Source organism: Coccinella septempunctata, chromosome 5 (genome assembly GCF_907165205.1).
Source record: "Coccinella septempunctata chromosome 5, icCocSept1.1, whole genome shotgun sequence".
NCBI lineage: Eukaryota > Metazoa > Arthropoda > Insecta > Coleoptera > Coccinellidae > Coccinella > Coccinella septempunctata.
This window is the reverse complement of record NC_058193.1, coordinates 17,126,148-17,142,297: the sequence shown is the minus strand read 5'-3', so window position 1 is coordinate 17,142,297 and position 16,150 is coordinate 17,126,148. Positions and strand designations below refer to the sequence as shown.

The 16,150-nt window shown below is 34.9% G+C and overlaps 1 protein-coding gene across 3 annotated transcripts in view; it reads left to right on the top strand.

Annotated features, from left to right (window-relative positions):
* LOC123314451 (protein-tyrosine sulfotransferase) overlaps window positions 1-16,150 on the top strand; it is a 445,878-nt gene that overhangs the window by 244,410 nt on the left and 185,318 nt on the right. For 2 of the 3 annotated variants that reach the window (XM_044899749.1, XM_044899750.1), the window contains one exon: window positions 15,364-15,406. The exons of the other annotated variant lie outside the window; for it this stretch is intronic. The gene's annotated coding sequence lies outside the window, so the exon portion shown is untranslated. The remainder of the gene's footprint in view (window positions 1-15,363; window positions 15,407-16,150) is intronic. 3 annotated transcript variants of the gene reach the window in all.

The following is a 16,150-nucleotide window of genomic DNA, read 5'->3' as shown; positions in this document are numbered from 1 at the left end:
GTTAGGAGGTGGTAAGGGAACAACATTCACTTTCAGTGATCATCAAGATCCTTTTTACCCATTACCCATGGCATCGTCGACATTTAGCGACATCTGCAGGGAGCGGATGCGGATTCTCCGACCACTGAACAGAATTAAGCCGAAATTTTTAAATTGAGAAGTGGAGTTAATGTCTGAAAATTAAATACAATGAATATGTTAACGGCGTGCAGATAGTGATTTAATACTTGGTATTTCCACCCCTTGCGTTAATTACAGCTCGGCAACGACGGTTCATACTCAAAATGAGTGTTTGAAAATCACTTGCCAAGTGAACATTTTCAATACTGAAGCGCAGATTGTAACATAATTCAATATTTAACCGATATTGTGAGAGATTGTGCAGAGATTCATGTAATAGATGAGTATATTATTAAACGAATCAGTGGAAATAACAATAAAAAAATATTATTTTTAACTAATGCCTTACCTTTAACTGTGAAAACATTTTTAGAATTTTGATAGCACCTGTCTGTTGTTTTCCTCCTTGCTGTTCTTCAGGAAATAATTCGAGGAAACACCTACTTGTATTACACTTGACATTTATATTTTCGCTTTTTTTTTACGATCCCGTTCCAGCTTATTTTGAGCAGATGTCACCGACATCGCAGAAAACAGAAATTCTGATGAATAAGGGTAAGGTATACTTCGCGATGAACTTATTTTCTCTGCGGATCGAGGGGATGATGTGGGATTTGAATTGAAATAGCGTATTCAAAAAAATTTCCAATCCACAGATAGGAATGTGCAATCGTTGGAAGCAAATAATGTACAAGATTCACTGAAATTGAAAAACAATGCAAGTCTAAAACCATCGACATGTTTAAATGTGCATATTTCTTCGTCAGCAGACTGCGTAAACATCATTTAGGTACTGATTAATCTGGTATATAATCAGTGCAAGAAAAATCTACACTAACATTCAATATGCCTTTGAACAGTCAATAATATACCTAAAAAAAAGAAAACCTAAATTAAGGAAGGATATGTTGCCACCTGTGAAACTGGTGTTGATTGGAAAAATGGAGGAATGCTAGTGATTTTCTTGAAATCAGTGATATTGGTACCTAATTTCAAATAATTCAATATTAAAAAATAGTAATATACACTTGAGGAGATATTCTCTTTCTAAATGTTTTTATTCGGTCTCCTTAGAGTTTTCCAATTCATAATAATTAACTGCTTACTTCCGATACTGGGCAGTGAAAAAAGGAGTACTTAAGTTATGTTTTGATTTTATTATCATAATGTTCCCGGAATGATTGCTTCCGGTGAAAGCTCACTTCAAAAATGAAATTATAGGAAAAGTCATTAATTATATGCTCTGCCAAAGTATACAGATTACGAAAATTCCAGTCCGAACATAGGTATTGCCATTAGAAAGAAGAGGAGTGTAGAAATGTAGGTAATAGTTCTATTACAGGTGCAAAATTATCGAATGTTCATATGTACCGCTCACCGCTCCCTGAATTACATACTACGACGCTTTGTCACTAGAGTGGGAACTGAGAATTCGTGGCTCGTGGCCGGCGTAGTATGAACTACTGATTCAGACTTCTGAGAGCCTTCCATATTCGCAAGCTAGGCGATTGCATTTCTAGAGTCCTCTTTCTCTTCATTTTCTTTCTTTCTCAAGGCATATCTATGTTCGGACTTGAATTTTCGAAATCTGTATTGTTTATGCACAAGTTTAGTGATCACTAAAGCTGTTTATCGAAGTAATAGCCGCTAGGTGAATTTATCATAAAACAGAGTTTGAAATTGTCCACCTTGGTGATTTTGACCCTGCTATTCCTTAATTTTTCTGTTCATATATTCATCAATGGCGTGAATCTCAAACAGATGCATCCATAACACTCGCTCATAACTTGAGTTTTGCATGAAATTTCATACAAAACTCAAGTTATAGTCAAGTGCACGGTCTGTTATAAGATTGGAAGTGAATATTCTCGGAGTATTATGAAGTTTATATGCCTCGAGCGTTATCGTGAACGAATATAAACTCGTAGTCTGATAGAAGTTCAGATTCAAGAAATCTGAGGAAACTGAACCCTTAAATCCACATACCCCAGTTGAGTAAAGGATTTTCATTGCAGAATTTTTTTAATGTTTTCTACAGAACTCTAAGAGTTTCCTTGACGAAATTCAATAAAGATTTTTTTTTCTGAAATATGGGCAACATATGAAAAATGGGTAGGTTCATTGAAATAATTTCTTCTCATAGAGTGTTCGTTTCATATAAGCAATCAGTATGATATTGGTTTTTGAATTCTATCTATAAATTTTATCAGAAATTTTGTCAAAGATCATAGGTATTACAGAGAAACATTTTTCCCAAGAAATAAATAAATTCTGCAAATTCGACCGACTTCAAAGTCATACTTTTCTTGAAGGAAGTTGCTGTGTATACATTTATACTGGCAGAAGAAAATAACGAGAGTAATGGGTATCATATACTCGTTAGGAAATCTGCTTATTTCCATAAATTTTAGAGTGCATCTTTTATGCTCATCACAGTAATGGGCGCAGCAATTAATCATATTCCGGATTCATCCTGGACTCCGACAACAAACTAACAACAGCACGGATTCTCAAACTCTTGTCCTATATTTCCAATTTCCACACGATCGATCTTATTACTAACTATCCAAGAACTTGCCAAATTGAATTTCTCGTTATTTCTAAGATAATTAACGTTCTCTGTTAACCATAAAAACGATGTTCATTTCTTGTCCGAATATTATCACTGGCAAGAAGTTTCAAACCCCATATTTCTATATCAGGTTTTAAAATCTGAGGAAATTGAGAAAGTATTCTCATCGATAAGGAATGAAATTGGATCTAGATTGTGGCCTAACTTCACTGGATAACTTTTAGTCATTCCGCAAAGTTCCTGAAGTTTGAGTCGTGGATTTGAAAATTTCATTATTCAACGGGATATACCGAGGGACATACGAAGACATTCACCTTAAACCAAAAGCTGAATTAAATACATGATTTTCATCATCATGAGTTATCCAATCACAACGCGAGTTTCGCTAGCACAGTATCTTCTTTAGATGAGTGATGGTAAACTCAATTATTTGGTTCCGAACGAGAGGATGTACACTGTTTCCCATTTTGGTTGAGACTGCACTATATCTCAGCTATTATTAAAGATTAAAGAGACATGCGGCTTTCGCGACCCTGTATCACTTTTTTGTAAAACTTTTAAAGCCACAAACAGAAATATTCCAACTACTTCTGTTCCTGAAATACAGGGCGAAAAAGAAAATGTTCACTTTTGGAGATGTTATCATTTCGCAGGCTTGTGATAGATTTTTTTACATTGAAGTCAGTGGCGTAATTGAAAATGTTTTCAGAACTATGGTTTTCAAGATTGGGCACAAACTTGGTATTTTCCTAATGGAACACCCTGTATATTTTTTTACGTCAAATTTTCGCAATTTTTCTTCTGAATACATTGATGTATCACAACCTAATTGTTATAACTCTTGAATATGCAAGAGATATATTGAAACTCAGGAATCTTGCGGGAGCTCTTTATTTATCCACGTCAAATTCTACAATGGTTTTTATCTACATATGTACAGAAACGCAATCGCAGATGGAAATCGCAATATGTTAAAACATATACACAAATACATATAGGTGTTCCTAAACAGTATACCTACACTATAACACCTCTCCCCTATAAATGACTAACAGAAATTTTAATTTCAATATTAAACCAGGAAAAAAAAACAACGAGTTATATTTACTCAATTATTCCATAAAAAAGAAAACTTGATTAATGCTCGTTAAAGACTCAATATCCGAATCTATCAGGTATTTTTCTATTTCGCTTTGGTCTCGTATAGCATAACCTGAAGTCGAGGCTTGGGGGATAACATCTGCTGATGCTCCCTCTTCAAAATTTGAAACTGGTATTGAAAAGTTATGAAATCTTTTAATTTGATCAAGATGACGTTTTGTAATCAACCCAACGTTTTGTATTTTCACATCATATATCCTTTTACCGCGTTTGCCCATTATGGTTCCCGGTTCCCAAAATTCCTTGTTCGCCCTGTAAACTTTGATCAAAACGCTATCATTTACTTGAAACGATTCTCTTCTCCTCCCGTGAAAATGTGATTTTTGTCTATCTTGACTTTTCCCCACATTCTTTTTTAAAATATCATTATCAGGTAATAACGAACTGAATCGAGTTCTAACCTTATGCCGGAAAAGAACTTCGGAGGGTGTTACACCTGTGGAAAAATGCACCGTGTTCCGATAATCGAATAGGAAATTAGCCAGCAAAAAATTAATATCTTGCGTGATATTGTCCATCAAACATTTTTTTAACCCGTTTTTAATTATCTTGACACCAGCTTCCGCCTCGCCATTAGATTGAGGATGATAAGCAGAACCGGTTAAATGCTCAATATTATTTTTTCTAATAAAATCTTCGAATTCCTGTGACTCGAACTGCGTTCCCTGGTCCGACACGATTGTTTTTGGAAGCCCGAAACGCGAAAAAATTTCTCTGAATACCCTTATAGTTGCTTGTGAAGTTATTTTGTTCATCGGATATGCCTCTAGCCATTTCGAATGAGCATCAACTACTATAAGGAAATATGAATTCCGGAACGGTCCACAAAAATCAATGTGCAATCTTGACCACGGTTTTTCAGGCCATGGCCAAGTGGCTAATTCCGCTTTTGAAGGATTAACGCTGGATAAACTACAAGTTTTACAATTTTCTGTAATTTTTTCAATCCATTCTTGGCCACCAGAAATACGATCTAGCGATGCCTTTCATTTTTGAAGTACCAAGATGTGTACGATGTAAACTCTGTAAACATATTTTTCTTAATTTCGTAGGAATGAAAATTCGATTATTCCAAAACAAACAATTCGAATATACCGATAATTCAAAACGTTTTCGGACATATGGTTTGAATTTATTCGCGTTGTAACAATATGAAGGCCAAGAATTATTTCGAACTTGATTTTTCTCCGATTTAACGTATTTAATTGTGTAATTATAATTTGACAAAATAACAGCCCATCGACGTAATCGATTCGCAGAAAACTGCGGAATTGCTTTATTCGGTGAAAAAATATTTGCAAGTGGTCGATGATCTGTTTCTAAAACGAAATCATTACCGTATAAATAATAATCATTAAATTTATTTATTCAGAAAATAATGGAAAGTCCTTCTTTTTCTATTTGAGAATATGTTCTCTCGCTCGAATTCAATGTCCTCGATGCCAAAGCTATTGGTTTTTCATTACCGTCAGGAAAAATATGAGAAATTAACGCTCCAATACCATACTGGGATGCGTCAGTTATCAATTTGATCGGCAAATCTGGTCGGAATGGTACCAAGACATCATCCGACGTCAATTTTGATTTCACGTAATCAAATGCACGTTTACAATCTTCCGTCCAAATCCATTTCACCGATTTTTTCAATAAATTATACAGAGGAGCTAAATGTATAGCCAAATCTCGTATAAACTTACCATAATAATTGATGAGTCCCAGAAAGGATTTTAATTGAGTAACGTTCTCAGGAATAGGTGCTGAGCGTATGGCTTCAATTTTCGCATCACTTGGATGCAACCCTTCCGCATCTATTCTGTAACCCAAATACTCCACCGATTCTTCGAAAAACTTACACTTTTCCGCCGAAATTCTTAACCCTGATTCCTGCAATTTGGCTAGAACCCGATACAGTCTATTTAAATGAATTTTCTCGGTCTCACCGGTGATTAAAATGTCGTCAAGAAAAATTGCGACACCTGGTATACCCGACAATAAACTTTCCATGGTTCGTTGAAACAAGGAAGGTGCGCTTTTAATACCAAAAGGTAATCGATTATATCGAAATAAACCGAGATGAGTATTGATAGTTACTAAAGGAACCGAATTTTCTTCCAACAAAATTTGCTGATAGGCAAAACTTAAATCAAGCTTGGAAAATCTTTTACCGCCCCCCAATTTATTGAACAATTCTTCTGGTTTCGGTAAAGGATACGTATCGGATTCTAAAACCGGATTGAGAGTTATTTTAAAATCTCCACACAACCCACGGTGTTATTCTTTTTTAAAATCGGTACCACGTAGCCCAATCAGAATATTCGACCGGAGTTATTATTCCCAATTCACTTAATCGTTTCAACTCATTCTCTACCTTAACTTTGAGTGCGTAAGGAACAGAACGAGCTTTTACAAACTTGGGTGATACTTTTTCATGCTTAAGTTTTAATTGAATTTTACCTTTATTGAAAGTTCCAATACCAGGCTCAAATAATTTTTTGAATTTTGACTTCAGATCATCAACCAGATCAATATCCTCGCAAAAATTAATGGAAGATAAACCAAATTCAAAAATTCGAAGAAAATCTCTTCCTAGAAGGGGAGGCCATCCATTTTTGATGATATACAATTTAATACTTTTTGGTGAAATTCTTCGGAAATTGACTTCTTCAACCTTTACTATTATGAATCCAACAGCTGGAAAACACTCTCCTATGTAAGAATAAAATTTTTGTTGAGTGTCTAGAAGTTTATAATTATTAAAACTTTCTCTGTAAAATTTCTCAGAAATTACCGAAACACTTGCTCCAGTATCCACTTGAAAATCAATTATATTATTATTTATTTTTAAATTCAACATTATGGGTTCATCAGCACTAGTTTTACCAATATTGAATAAAGAAAAATCAGACTCAATGAAATTATGTTCATGTCTATTTTTCGAATCGGATACCTGTTTACTTTCACGACACAACGGTGCTAGATGTCCTTTCCTATGACACTTGTGACAGCTGTAATCTTTGAATCTGCAATTCTGTGTTGTGTGATTTCTTCTACCACACACTGCGCAAGATGCTGTGCTCTTCTTTGGACTTGACAGAGATGGAGACTTAGGCTGCTTCGGTCCTTTTCTATTCTGTGACGTGTTGCTCTGACGTACCTTGGGGAGATTGCGCACATACTGCAAAGGTTCGGTCTTCACATTTGAACGTTGCACATCGGTTTTCAACATGGCTGCCTCCTTATTACTGGCTATCCTTATGGCGTCCTCGAAACTGATATCACCATCTTCTTCGAATAATCTGTCCTTGATGGGTCCTTTTGGCAAACCCATGATGAAACGATCACGTAGACATATATTTAATTCTTGTTTGAACTTGCAATTGGCTGCCAGACTTCTAATTCGAACAGCCCATTCTTTTATAGATTCCTCAGGATACTGATGAGAACTGTAGAACTCACTTCTTGCGGCAAAAATTGATTGTTGTTGTCCGAAGTGTAAATTGAAAAGTTCTAACAGTTCGTTATAGGATTTTGATTCTGGAGCAGCTGGCATACATAAGCTAAATATGAGCCTGTATGAATGTTCAGACAGCAGGTTCAGAAAAATGGCTCTTTTTCTTGCCCCATCCGTAATTTTATTTGCTTCGAAGAAATTCGATAACCTGGGCTTGAAAATTGACCAGTCATTGTTGATGGCGTCGAATTCTCTGAGATGTCCAACAGTGAACTTTTCTTCAGACTCCGTCATTTCACTTTTCACTCCCGTCGAAACAATTGAAAAACCTCGTCGCCACTGTTATAACTCTTGAATATGCAAGAGATATATTGAAACTCAGGAATCTTGCGGGAGCTCTTTATTTATCCACGTCAAATTCTACAATGGTTTTTATCTACATATGTACAGAAACGCAATCGCCTGAAGATGGAAATCGCAATATGTTAAAACATATACACAAATATATATAGGTGTTCCTAAACAGTATACCTACACTATAACACTAATCTTTAATGAATTTTAGCTTCAAAAATCCATATTTATCAGTTTGGTTTTCGTCCATGATTGAAATTCAAAATTTAAAGTTATCAGGAATTAGGACAGTTTTTCTCAAATGTTCAATGTGCAAACGTTTCGGAGGCGAATTCCTCCTTCTTCAGGGCTCAAGAATATTAAGTTGTACGAGAAAATATTGAATAGTTTCCCACTTTATATCTATGTTCTGATTTAATTTTCTGACGACGCTAAGAAGATTATATAAAAGATTTTCAAAAGTAGCTAATCAAGTATTATGAAACTTTGTAACTATTCAATATTTTCTCGTACAACTTAATATTCTTGAGCCCTGAAGAAGGAGAAATTCGCCTCCGAAACGTTGGCACATTGAACATTTGAGAAAATAAAAAACTGTCCAAATTCCTGATAACTTTAAATTTTGAATCAATATTTATGTTTTTTTTTTTAATAGAAGGTCATGAATTCATTCACACATGTGTTCAATTATTACCTTTTTCAAAACGCCCTGTGATTTAAATCTTTTTATGTAATTATATTTTAAGCATCTTTAAGTTTATATTGAAGAGTGAAGAGTTCAAAATTAAATTAAATAAATAGGTAGTAATGATTAAATGCATGTGTGGAAGAATCTATGGCCTACTATTGAAAAAACAAACATAAAAATATAGACTTTTCTGATTTTTGAGGATAAAATTCAAGTTGTGATACATCAATACATTCAGAAAAAAAATGCAAAAATTTAACGTTAAAATATATAGCATGTTTCATTCAAAAAATACCAAGTTTGTGCCCAATCTCAAAAACAGTGCTCTAAAAAAATTGTATTACGGTCATTACGGACTTTAGTGTAAAAATATCTATTATAAGAAGTTTTAATTTTTTTTTCTTTATATAACGCCACTGATTTTTATGCAAGAATGTTCATTATAGGCATTTTCCATCTTTTTTCTATCTTATACAGGGCCTGAGAAATAATATCATATCCAAAACCAAACATTTTCGTTTTCGCCCTGTATATCAGGAAGAAAAGTAGTTGGGATATTTTTGTTTCACAAAAAAGTGATACAGGTTCGTAAAAACTGTATGTCTCTATCTTCAATAATAGTTGAGATACAACCAAAATGGTAAACAGTGTACATCTTTTCGTTCGAAACACAGTGTACAGGGTGTAAATGCACAGTTGCTTCCTTGTCCAAAAATATTGTGGGTCTTTCATATAAATTTTTTTTTGAGGAACTCCTGCCTACATACATCTTCCTCCACATGAATTCGTGACATGTAAGTTTGAATTTGGAGACAAAAACATTTTTCATGCTTCAAAAGAAATGTGAAAAAAATTCTCTTTGTAATCTTTTTTATATTAAGCTCACAAAGTTTCGTCAGTCTCTCACCATTAAATGAAGTAAATCCCCTATTCTTGATACTTGAATGTAAAATACAAAGGATGTGAACTTTCCTAAGTGCATACAGACGAGATTTTGTGATTAAAAGAACCATCTCATCGCTGATCGAAACCGGGGACAGTAAATGAGTTGGACATGGAAACCATTATCTGCAGTCTGCGACTGCAAGATAATGTGACAATGGGATTCCATACCTACTGGGGAGTATCGACATAGCAAGTTCACCCTTGGCCCCGGTGCAGAATAATATCAACGTAGGGTCTTCTTCTGGCAGATAGCCTGCACATATCATAATATATCACATATTAACGATATCAGCAACTGATTTTGTTTGTTGTCTTCTCTCACGTCGGCGTAGTTCGAGCTCCACGACCCTATTCCTGGAAGCAATATTGCAAATAATTTCTAATATGTACCTAAGGTGCAAATATCGATTACCTCGTTGGTATGAAAATAGGGAAGATGATTCACCAAATATCTGGCCTTTTTTCAAATATTACTAACATTCTATAGCGTAGGAAAGAAATGTTTGAAGATGATATTAATAATAAATAGATATTTGATTATAATAATAATAATAATATAGCTTCATTATCCAACAGCTTAGCCATTCACAGGATAATATAAAACAAAATCATCATTAGATGCAAAAAAGACAGGAAATTAAATTCGCAATTTATCAAATGCATGTTTTACAAAATTCCTCTTCGAGCATGAATATATATCACAATATTGGTGAAGTTTGTTCACCCTGCCACTCATATGATTAACTGGCGCTTTAAGGAGAATGTTAGTTCGAGCCCAGTTACACTTAAATATGGTAACATATCTGGAATTAAAGCTGGGAACACTGAAATTGATCTTATCCAACAAATAGCTGCAATCAATTAATATTGTTCCTTAGGAGATTGAACAGGTCGCTGCAAGAGGCCACGTTTCCCTTTTTTGTAAGTTTGCAATGCCGGTTCTTTGACACAAGTATTCATCAGGTGTCCCTCGAGCAGGATAAACGCCGTCGGCTCGAAAAAACAAAAATTTCATAAATTTTTTTTTTAAAGACTCGAGTGATCTCTAATGACACTGATACAGGGGACTCCAAACTATGCTACCATACTCCAAATTAGGACGAACCAATGCATTAAATAGCATCTTGAGTGAGTGTATATTTGTGAAGTCTCTGCAGTTCCTCATTATGAAACCATGTTTCTAGACGCTCAGAAACTATCTCCGAAATATGCTCGAAAATAGAAAGTGCAGAATCAAATAAAACTCCCAAGTCTCTGACCTTGCCACATCTAGTAAGAATAGAGTTCTATCACTCATAATTGTACTGAATTGTCTCCGACCTTCTTGAATAAGTAACAACCCTGCACTTGCTGACATTCAACTGCAACCTGTTTTCACTACAGCAATCCTGAACAAGTAAGAGCTGACGATGAAGATTCATACAATCATATTTGGAGTTTATTATCAGAAACAATTTCAAATCATCAGCAAAACAAAGACGACCACGCGATATGAATTCCAGAAGGTCAGTGATAAACAAAATGAAAAATAAAGGTCCAAGATTTGATCCTTGTGGAATTCCAGATGTTGACCGATAGCAGTAAGAGGTGTAACCATTGTAAGGAACGCAATGAACACGATTAGATAAGTAGGAAGACATAAGCAGCAGAGTTTTATTCTCGAAACCAAGATGACGGAACTTATGCAATAACATTTGATGATCAACTTCGTCAAAAGCCTTCACGAAATTTATGAAGATGACATCCACTTATCCTCCAGTATCCAATGCCTTAAAAACAAATTGCGTGAAAACTGTTAGTTTTGTCACTGTTGACCCTTTTTTCAAAAACCATGCTGGAACGGAGAAACATATGATTGCAGAGTCTGAAATTTTCTACCATATAGAACAATCTCAAACACCTTAGATAAGTTATTCAGCATAGAAATTGGTCTATAATTCTCAAGACGATATATATCACCAGATTTAAAAACGGGATACACTTTAGCCTTCCTCCAAACACTGGGAAAACGTTCAGTTTCAATAGGAAGGTTTAATATTATCTTGAGTGGCCTCAAAAAACCTCAGCACAACTCTTTATGTTGATCCAGATTCAGGGATGTAGAATATCATTCTTGAGTTTATTGATGGCTGAAAAAATCTCATCATCATTTATGTTGCCGAAAAAAATATTCGGAAAAATTGTTGGAGCACACTTTTTATGGAGAGTCTTCAGTAAACGCTACTGAAATAGTCTGTAAATGCATCAATGGTGGTTAATTGATATTCGTGTGTCTTTATAGAGACCTTCCCCCGGTATTCTAGATGTTTTATTTCTTGTGTGAATGAAATTCCAAAACTTCTTTCCATCATCAGACAGTGTCTCCTGAATGTCCTCCAAATAGTCATCGAAGGATTCTTTAATTTTAATCTTTATGGTTCTTCTTAACATCCTGAACTACAACAGATCCGAATCGCGCCCGAACCTCCTATATACCTGTACCTCCTTCTGGCGTTAGCTTTCAACTTTATTTCCCTACTAATGGTCTGAAATGAACCACGGTAGATATTTATATAACTGAAGTTTTTGTAAATTGGTACATACTTTTCAAATAATGAGTAAATTTCTGAACAAATTTTTTGTTTCACAGCTCCATTAACTTCAGAACAACAACATGTATCCAATCTAAAGAAGTCAACTCACAATGAAGCAATTGATAATTAGCCCTTTTGAAATTATACCTTCTACAGGAAATACTTGGCATTAAGTTTGTCTTATTTTTGACATTACAAATAATGTTAACAACAAGCGCAGAGAGATGCCCATCTTCAGGCACAATTGGCAGGTCGTCCTTTGATACCTCACATGTTATATTAGCTACGAAGTCCAAAATTCGATTCAATTGATTTCTTACATAATTGTAATGAAACAAGTTACAAGTATTCAAAAACTTGACAACGATGAGGACTTACTGTCGAGAGATTCGCAAACAGAAAAGCTAGGTATGTTGAAAAAAATAACATCTTCCCAACATATTTGACCTTACTGATACACTCAAAAAATTCCTCATAATCCAAAATGGATGACTTATATGAAAAAATACATTTTTTTCAACCAACCTACATTCAACAGCCAGGAGATCTATTGACTGAAAAATAAACTCGAGAGAAGACGTATCCAGCAATTCCGTTTCAATCCAATCCTTAAACGCAATTAAATCACCACCACCCCCTACCGTATCGATTTCACCAAAACTACGATCCTTTCTATAAACCCCGTACCAAGACGGAAAAAGTTCATCACTTGATACTCCATTATGTAACCACATCTCAGTTAGAGCGAACACTCCAACACATCAAATTCACATTCACTTATAGTGGAGTTGAATATAGAAATATTACTATTCTAGCCACGCACATTCTGATAGTAACACTGTAGACTCTCCCCACGCTGGAAACTGTTGGAAGCATCTATTTTAAACAAGGAACCATGTTTGCAATACCGTTGAAATGTCTTATTTTGAATTTTTCCCTGCCACGAGAATTTCGCTCCTCCACTTCCCCCTATTTGGAGAAGTACCTCACGAAAGGGCCAAAGAGGCATCGAGTTTTTATTTTCATTTTGTCGAGTTCAAACTCGAAAATTCCTCGATCAAAGTCGGTAATTAAGAGTTTACTGTCCAAATTTCCGAGTTTGAAGTTGAAAAAATAAAATTCCGACTTAGAACGCTCTCGTTCTTAGAACCCGAAAAACTGCCATTGATTTCTAAAATATGCACGAATGGGCAGTATTTTTATGACAGATTTTCTGTCATGTTTGATACCACGACCTCTTGGTGGAGATCTAGAGAATTAGTTAAATCTTTTATCCTTATAATGACTGGAGTTCCCATTCAATTTCATTCGGATATTTCTCTGTATTACCAAAACAGAATTATTCCAATATGAGTATTAGACATCAATTAATGCTTGATCATTATCTCAATTTAAGAATTCTCAGCATAATTCTCAGTATCTAGTTATCAATCTTAGATTACAGGTAATCTAACTGACCATTCGCTCTGGAAATGCCTACTATTTCACATCGATATAATTTCGATGGTTTTTATGAATTCTGGATATCACTGTAATGAATCATGCTAGACATTATTCATATGAACTTATATAGGTTCCATTGAAATGTTACGTAACGAATCATTTGAACTCCACGTTTAAGATTTGAAGAACCTCGAATTGATATCACTTCACTACATACAGCTTTCCGCTGTCTGTCCCTATGTATGCTTAGATCATCAAAAATATGCATCCGATTTTGATGCTGTTTTTTTCAATAGATACAGTGATTCAAGAGGAAGGTTTATATGTAGGTATATCTATGGATAAGGAGTGTGGAAAAAGACTATTGCTTTAGAACTCTCTATTTATTCCATTAGTCAACGTTTCGACCCGGGTTGGGGTCTTCTTCAGGACTCTACAAAATCATAATACAGTTAGAACACAAGAAACATTACATCAAAACAACATAACAAAAAATAAGAGGTGTGATGGATCTCGGAAGGATCTCAACAAGAGATATATGCAGCTATAATATGGTTATTATATAATATATTATCCTCAAATTCAAACTCCTTGACCGCATTAAAATTCATGTTATGTTCACCGCTTCTGACATGTTGAGCAAGAGCATTAGTTCTACCCCGATTTCTAATGTCATTCCTGTGCTGACCCATTCTTCTCCGCAACTTTTGTGCAGTCTGGTCCACATACACTTGCTCACAATCACTACATGGCACACAATACACTGCACCAGTCATCAACCACAAATCTAATCTGTCTTTCGTACTACTGAACAATCTATTAATTATTAATATTAATTAATTAAAATCTGGCCTCGGAATCAATTTCACTAATTAATCCTTAGGTACAATTATAAGGATGAATCAGTGAAATTGATTCCGAGGTTTATCAATTTGTGAATGTCCTGAAAAGAAACAAAATAATCCGCAGAAAGCTAATATTGTATACAGCGTTGCCAAAACCGCAGACTCAATGTATTGTTATTTTTTCCTTGTTAGTGTATTCAATGTTAGCTTCATAAAAATCCCAATATTATGAATGGAATGGTGGTCTCTTTCTATTTCTATGTCATTAGTTTAATGCATGGATTAACAAATCTATGGTTTAATGAAACGGTGTATATGGACATAAGTGTACAAAAACCTCAAGTATACGCTTAGATATGCAGTAGACGTAGAATATTATATAAGCACCCATGAAATAAAAGTTCACTGGTGCTATGGACTCAGTAATACTAGCATGAAATTTTCTATTTTATAGAAAGATAAATATGATCGTCGGCCCAATACCTGTCTCTTTTCAGTTGACATAGGGGTGAGTGCGAACCATAGACATAGAGACATGGACTGAGCAATGTCAGCATGAAATTGGCTTTTTTTATAGAAAGAGAGAAATGTTGGTCGGGCATTTACCTTCTCTTTTTTGTTCGCATAGAGGTGAGTGTGGACCAATCAATATTCTAGAAAGAGACAACTGCATTCCCGACGTGCGTTTTTCTCTGACACTTTTTTTGACCGTATTTCATGCATAGATAGAAAGGGAAGGCACAGTCCATGTCTATATGTCTATGGTGCGAACCAATCAAAATTCTAGAAAAAATACAACTAGCAGGCCCGATGTTAAGCTTATCTCTGTCACTTTTTTCGACCGTATCTCATGCACAGATAGAAAGGGAAGGCACAGTCCATGTCTCTATGTCTATGACTGGTGCACACAGAGGCTTAGAACTTCCTCTGCGTAACTCATCACTTTCGTACGTCAAATTATATTTCTGAAAATAATTTTCGAAATTCCAATTAACACAAAACTAATAAATATGTTTCTGCCACATAATAAGTTGAATGTTTATTCCTGGTGTAACCTATCTATCTATCTAAGCTAGAAATGATTTTCCGTGAAATAAGAGTATATTCAGTTTCTGCTAATCTAAATTAACGAAAACACCGTGGGTTTTTATGCTGTATACCAACTAGTTTCGTTGTTGGATTATCTCAAGTGAATTCTCTTTTTTTTTCAGGATGTGGAATATTGGGATTCCGCCAAATAAATCAAGAAATTTGGTGAGTTTTAATCATATTATATCTCCGCAGATTTTTCAATATACCTACCTACTGAATATTCAATATTGAGTAATTGTTTTATTGCAATCGTGTAATCAGTTTTCTTTTAACAGATATTGAGCCCTCTTGCAGAATCATTTATACTGTCGGAAAAATATACATACATATATGAAACTAGCGGACCCGGCAGACGTTGCCTTGCCATAGTGAAGCGATATTTAGTAATCGTGGTGAAAGAAAGTGAGATGTGAAAAAATAAATATGGAATAATATGAAGATTGAAACAATAATTATTTCGAACTTTTTATAAAAAAAAATTATACATATAATATCATGTATTTCATCATTATGTATTATCAATTCAAAGTGAAAATCGACTTTTCCATTGCAGTGCTTTTTTTGAAAACCCATTTAGGGTTCGTCAACACGGGAGCAGGCTACATACCTACAATATTGTCTATTAGCCCAGGCAAATTAGGTCGAAAAAGAGCCGTGCTTCCTGAAAATTGCTTACCTACAAGCCTGGAATGGTTTCAAAAGACGAAGGGCATCTCATTTATGGGTAAAGTGAAGTTTGCGACAATTTTCTGCCAGGGCTTAGCTTTTGGTAACCAAGAACTCTCGGAATTTTCGCAATTTTTTTTGTTTGCTTTTTTGTGCCTACTTATTTTGTAAATGAGGAAATAGCCTTCCAAATGACATCAAAATCTTGGTTCAGCCACAATCGATCGCCGAAGTTTGGTT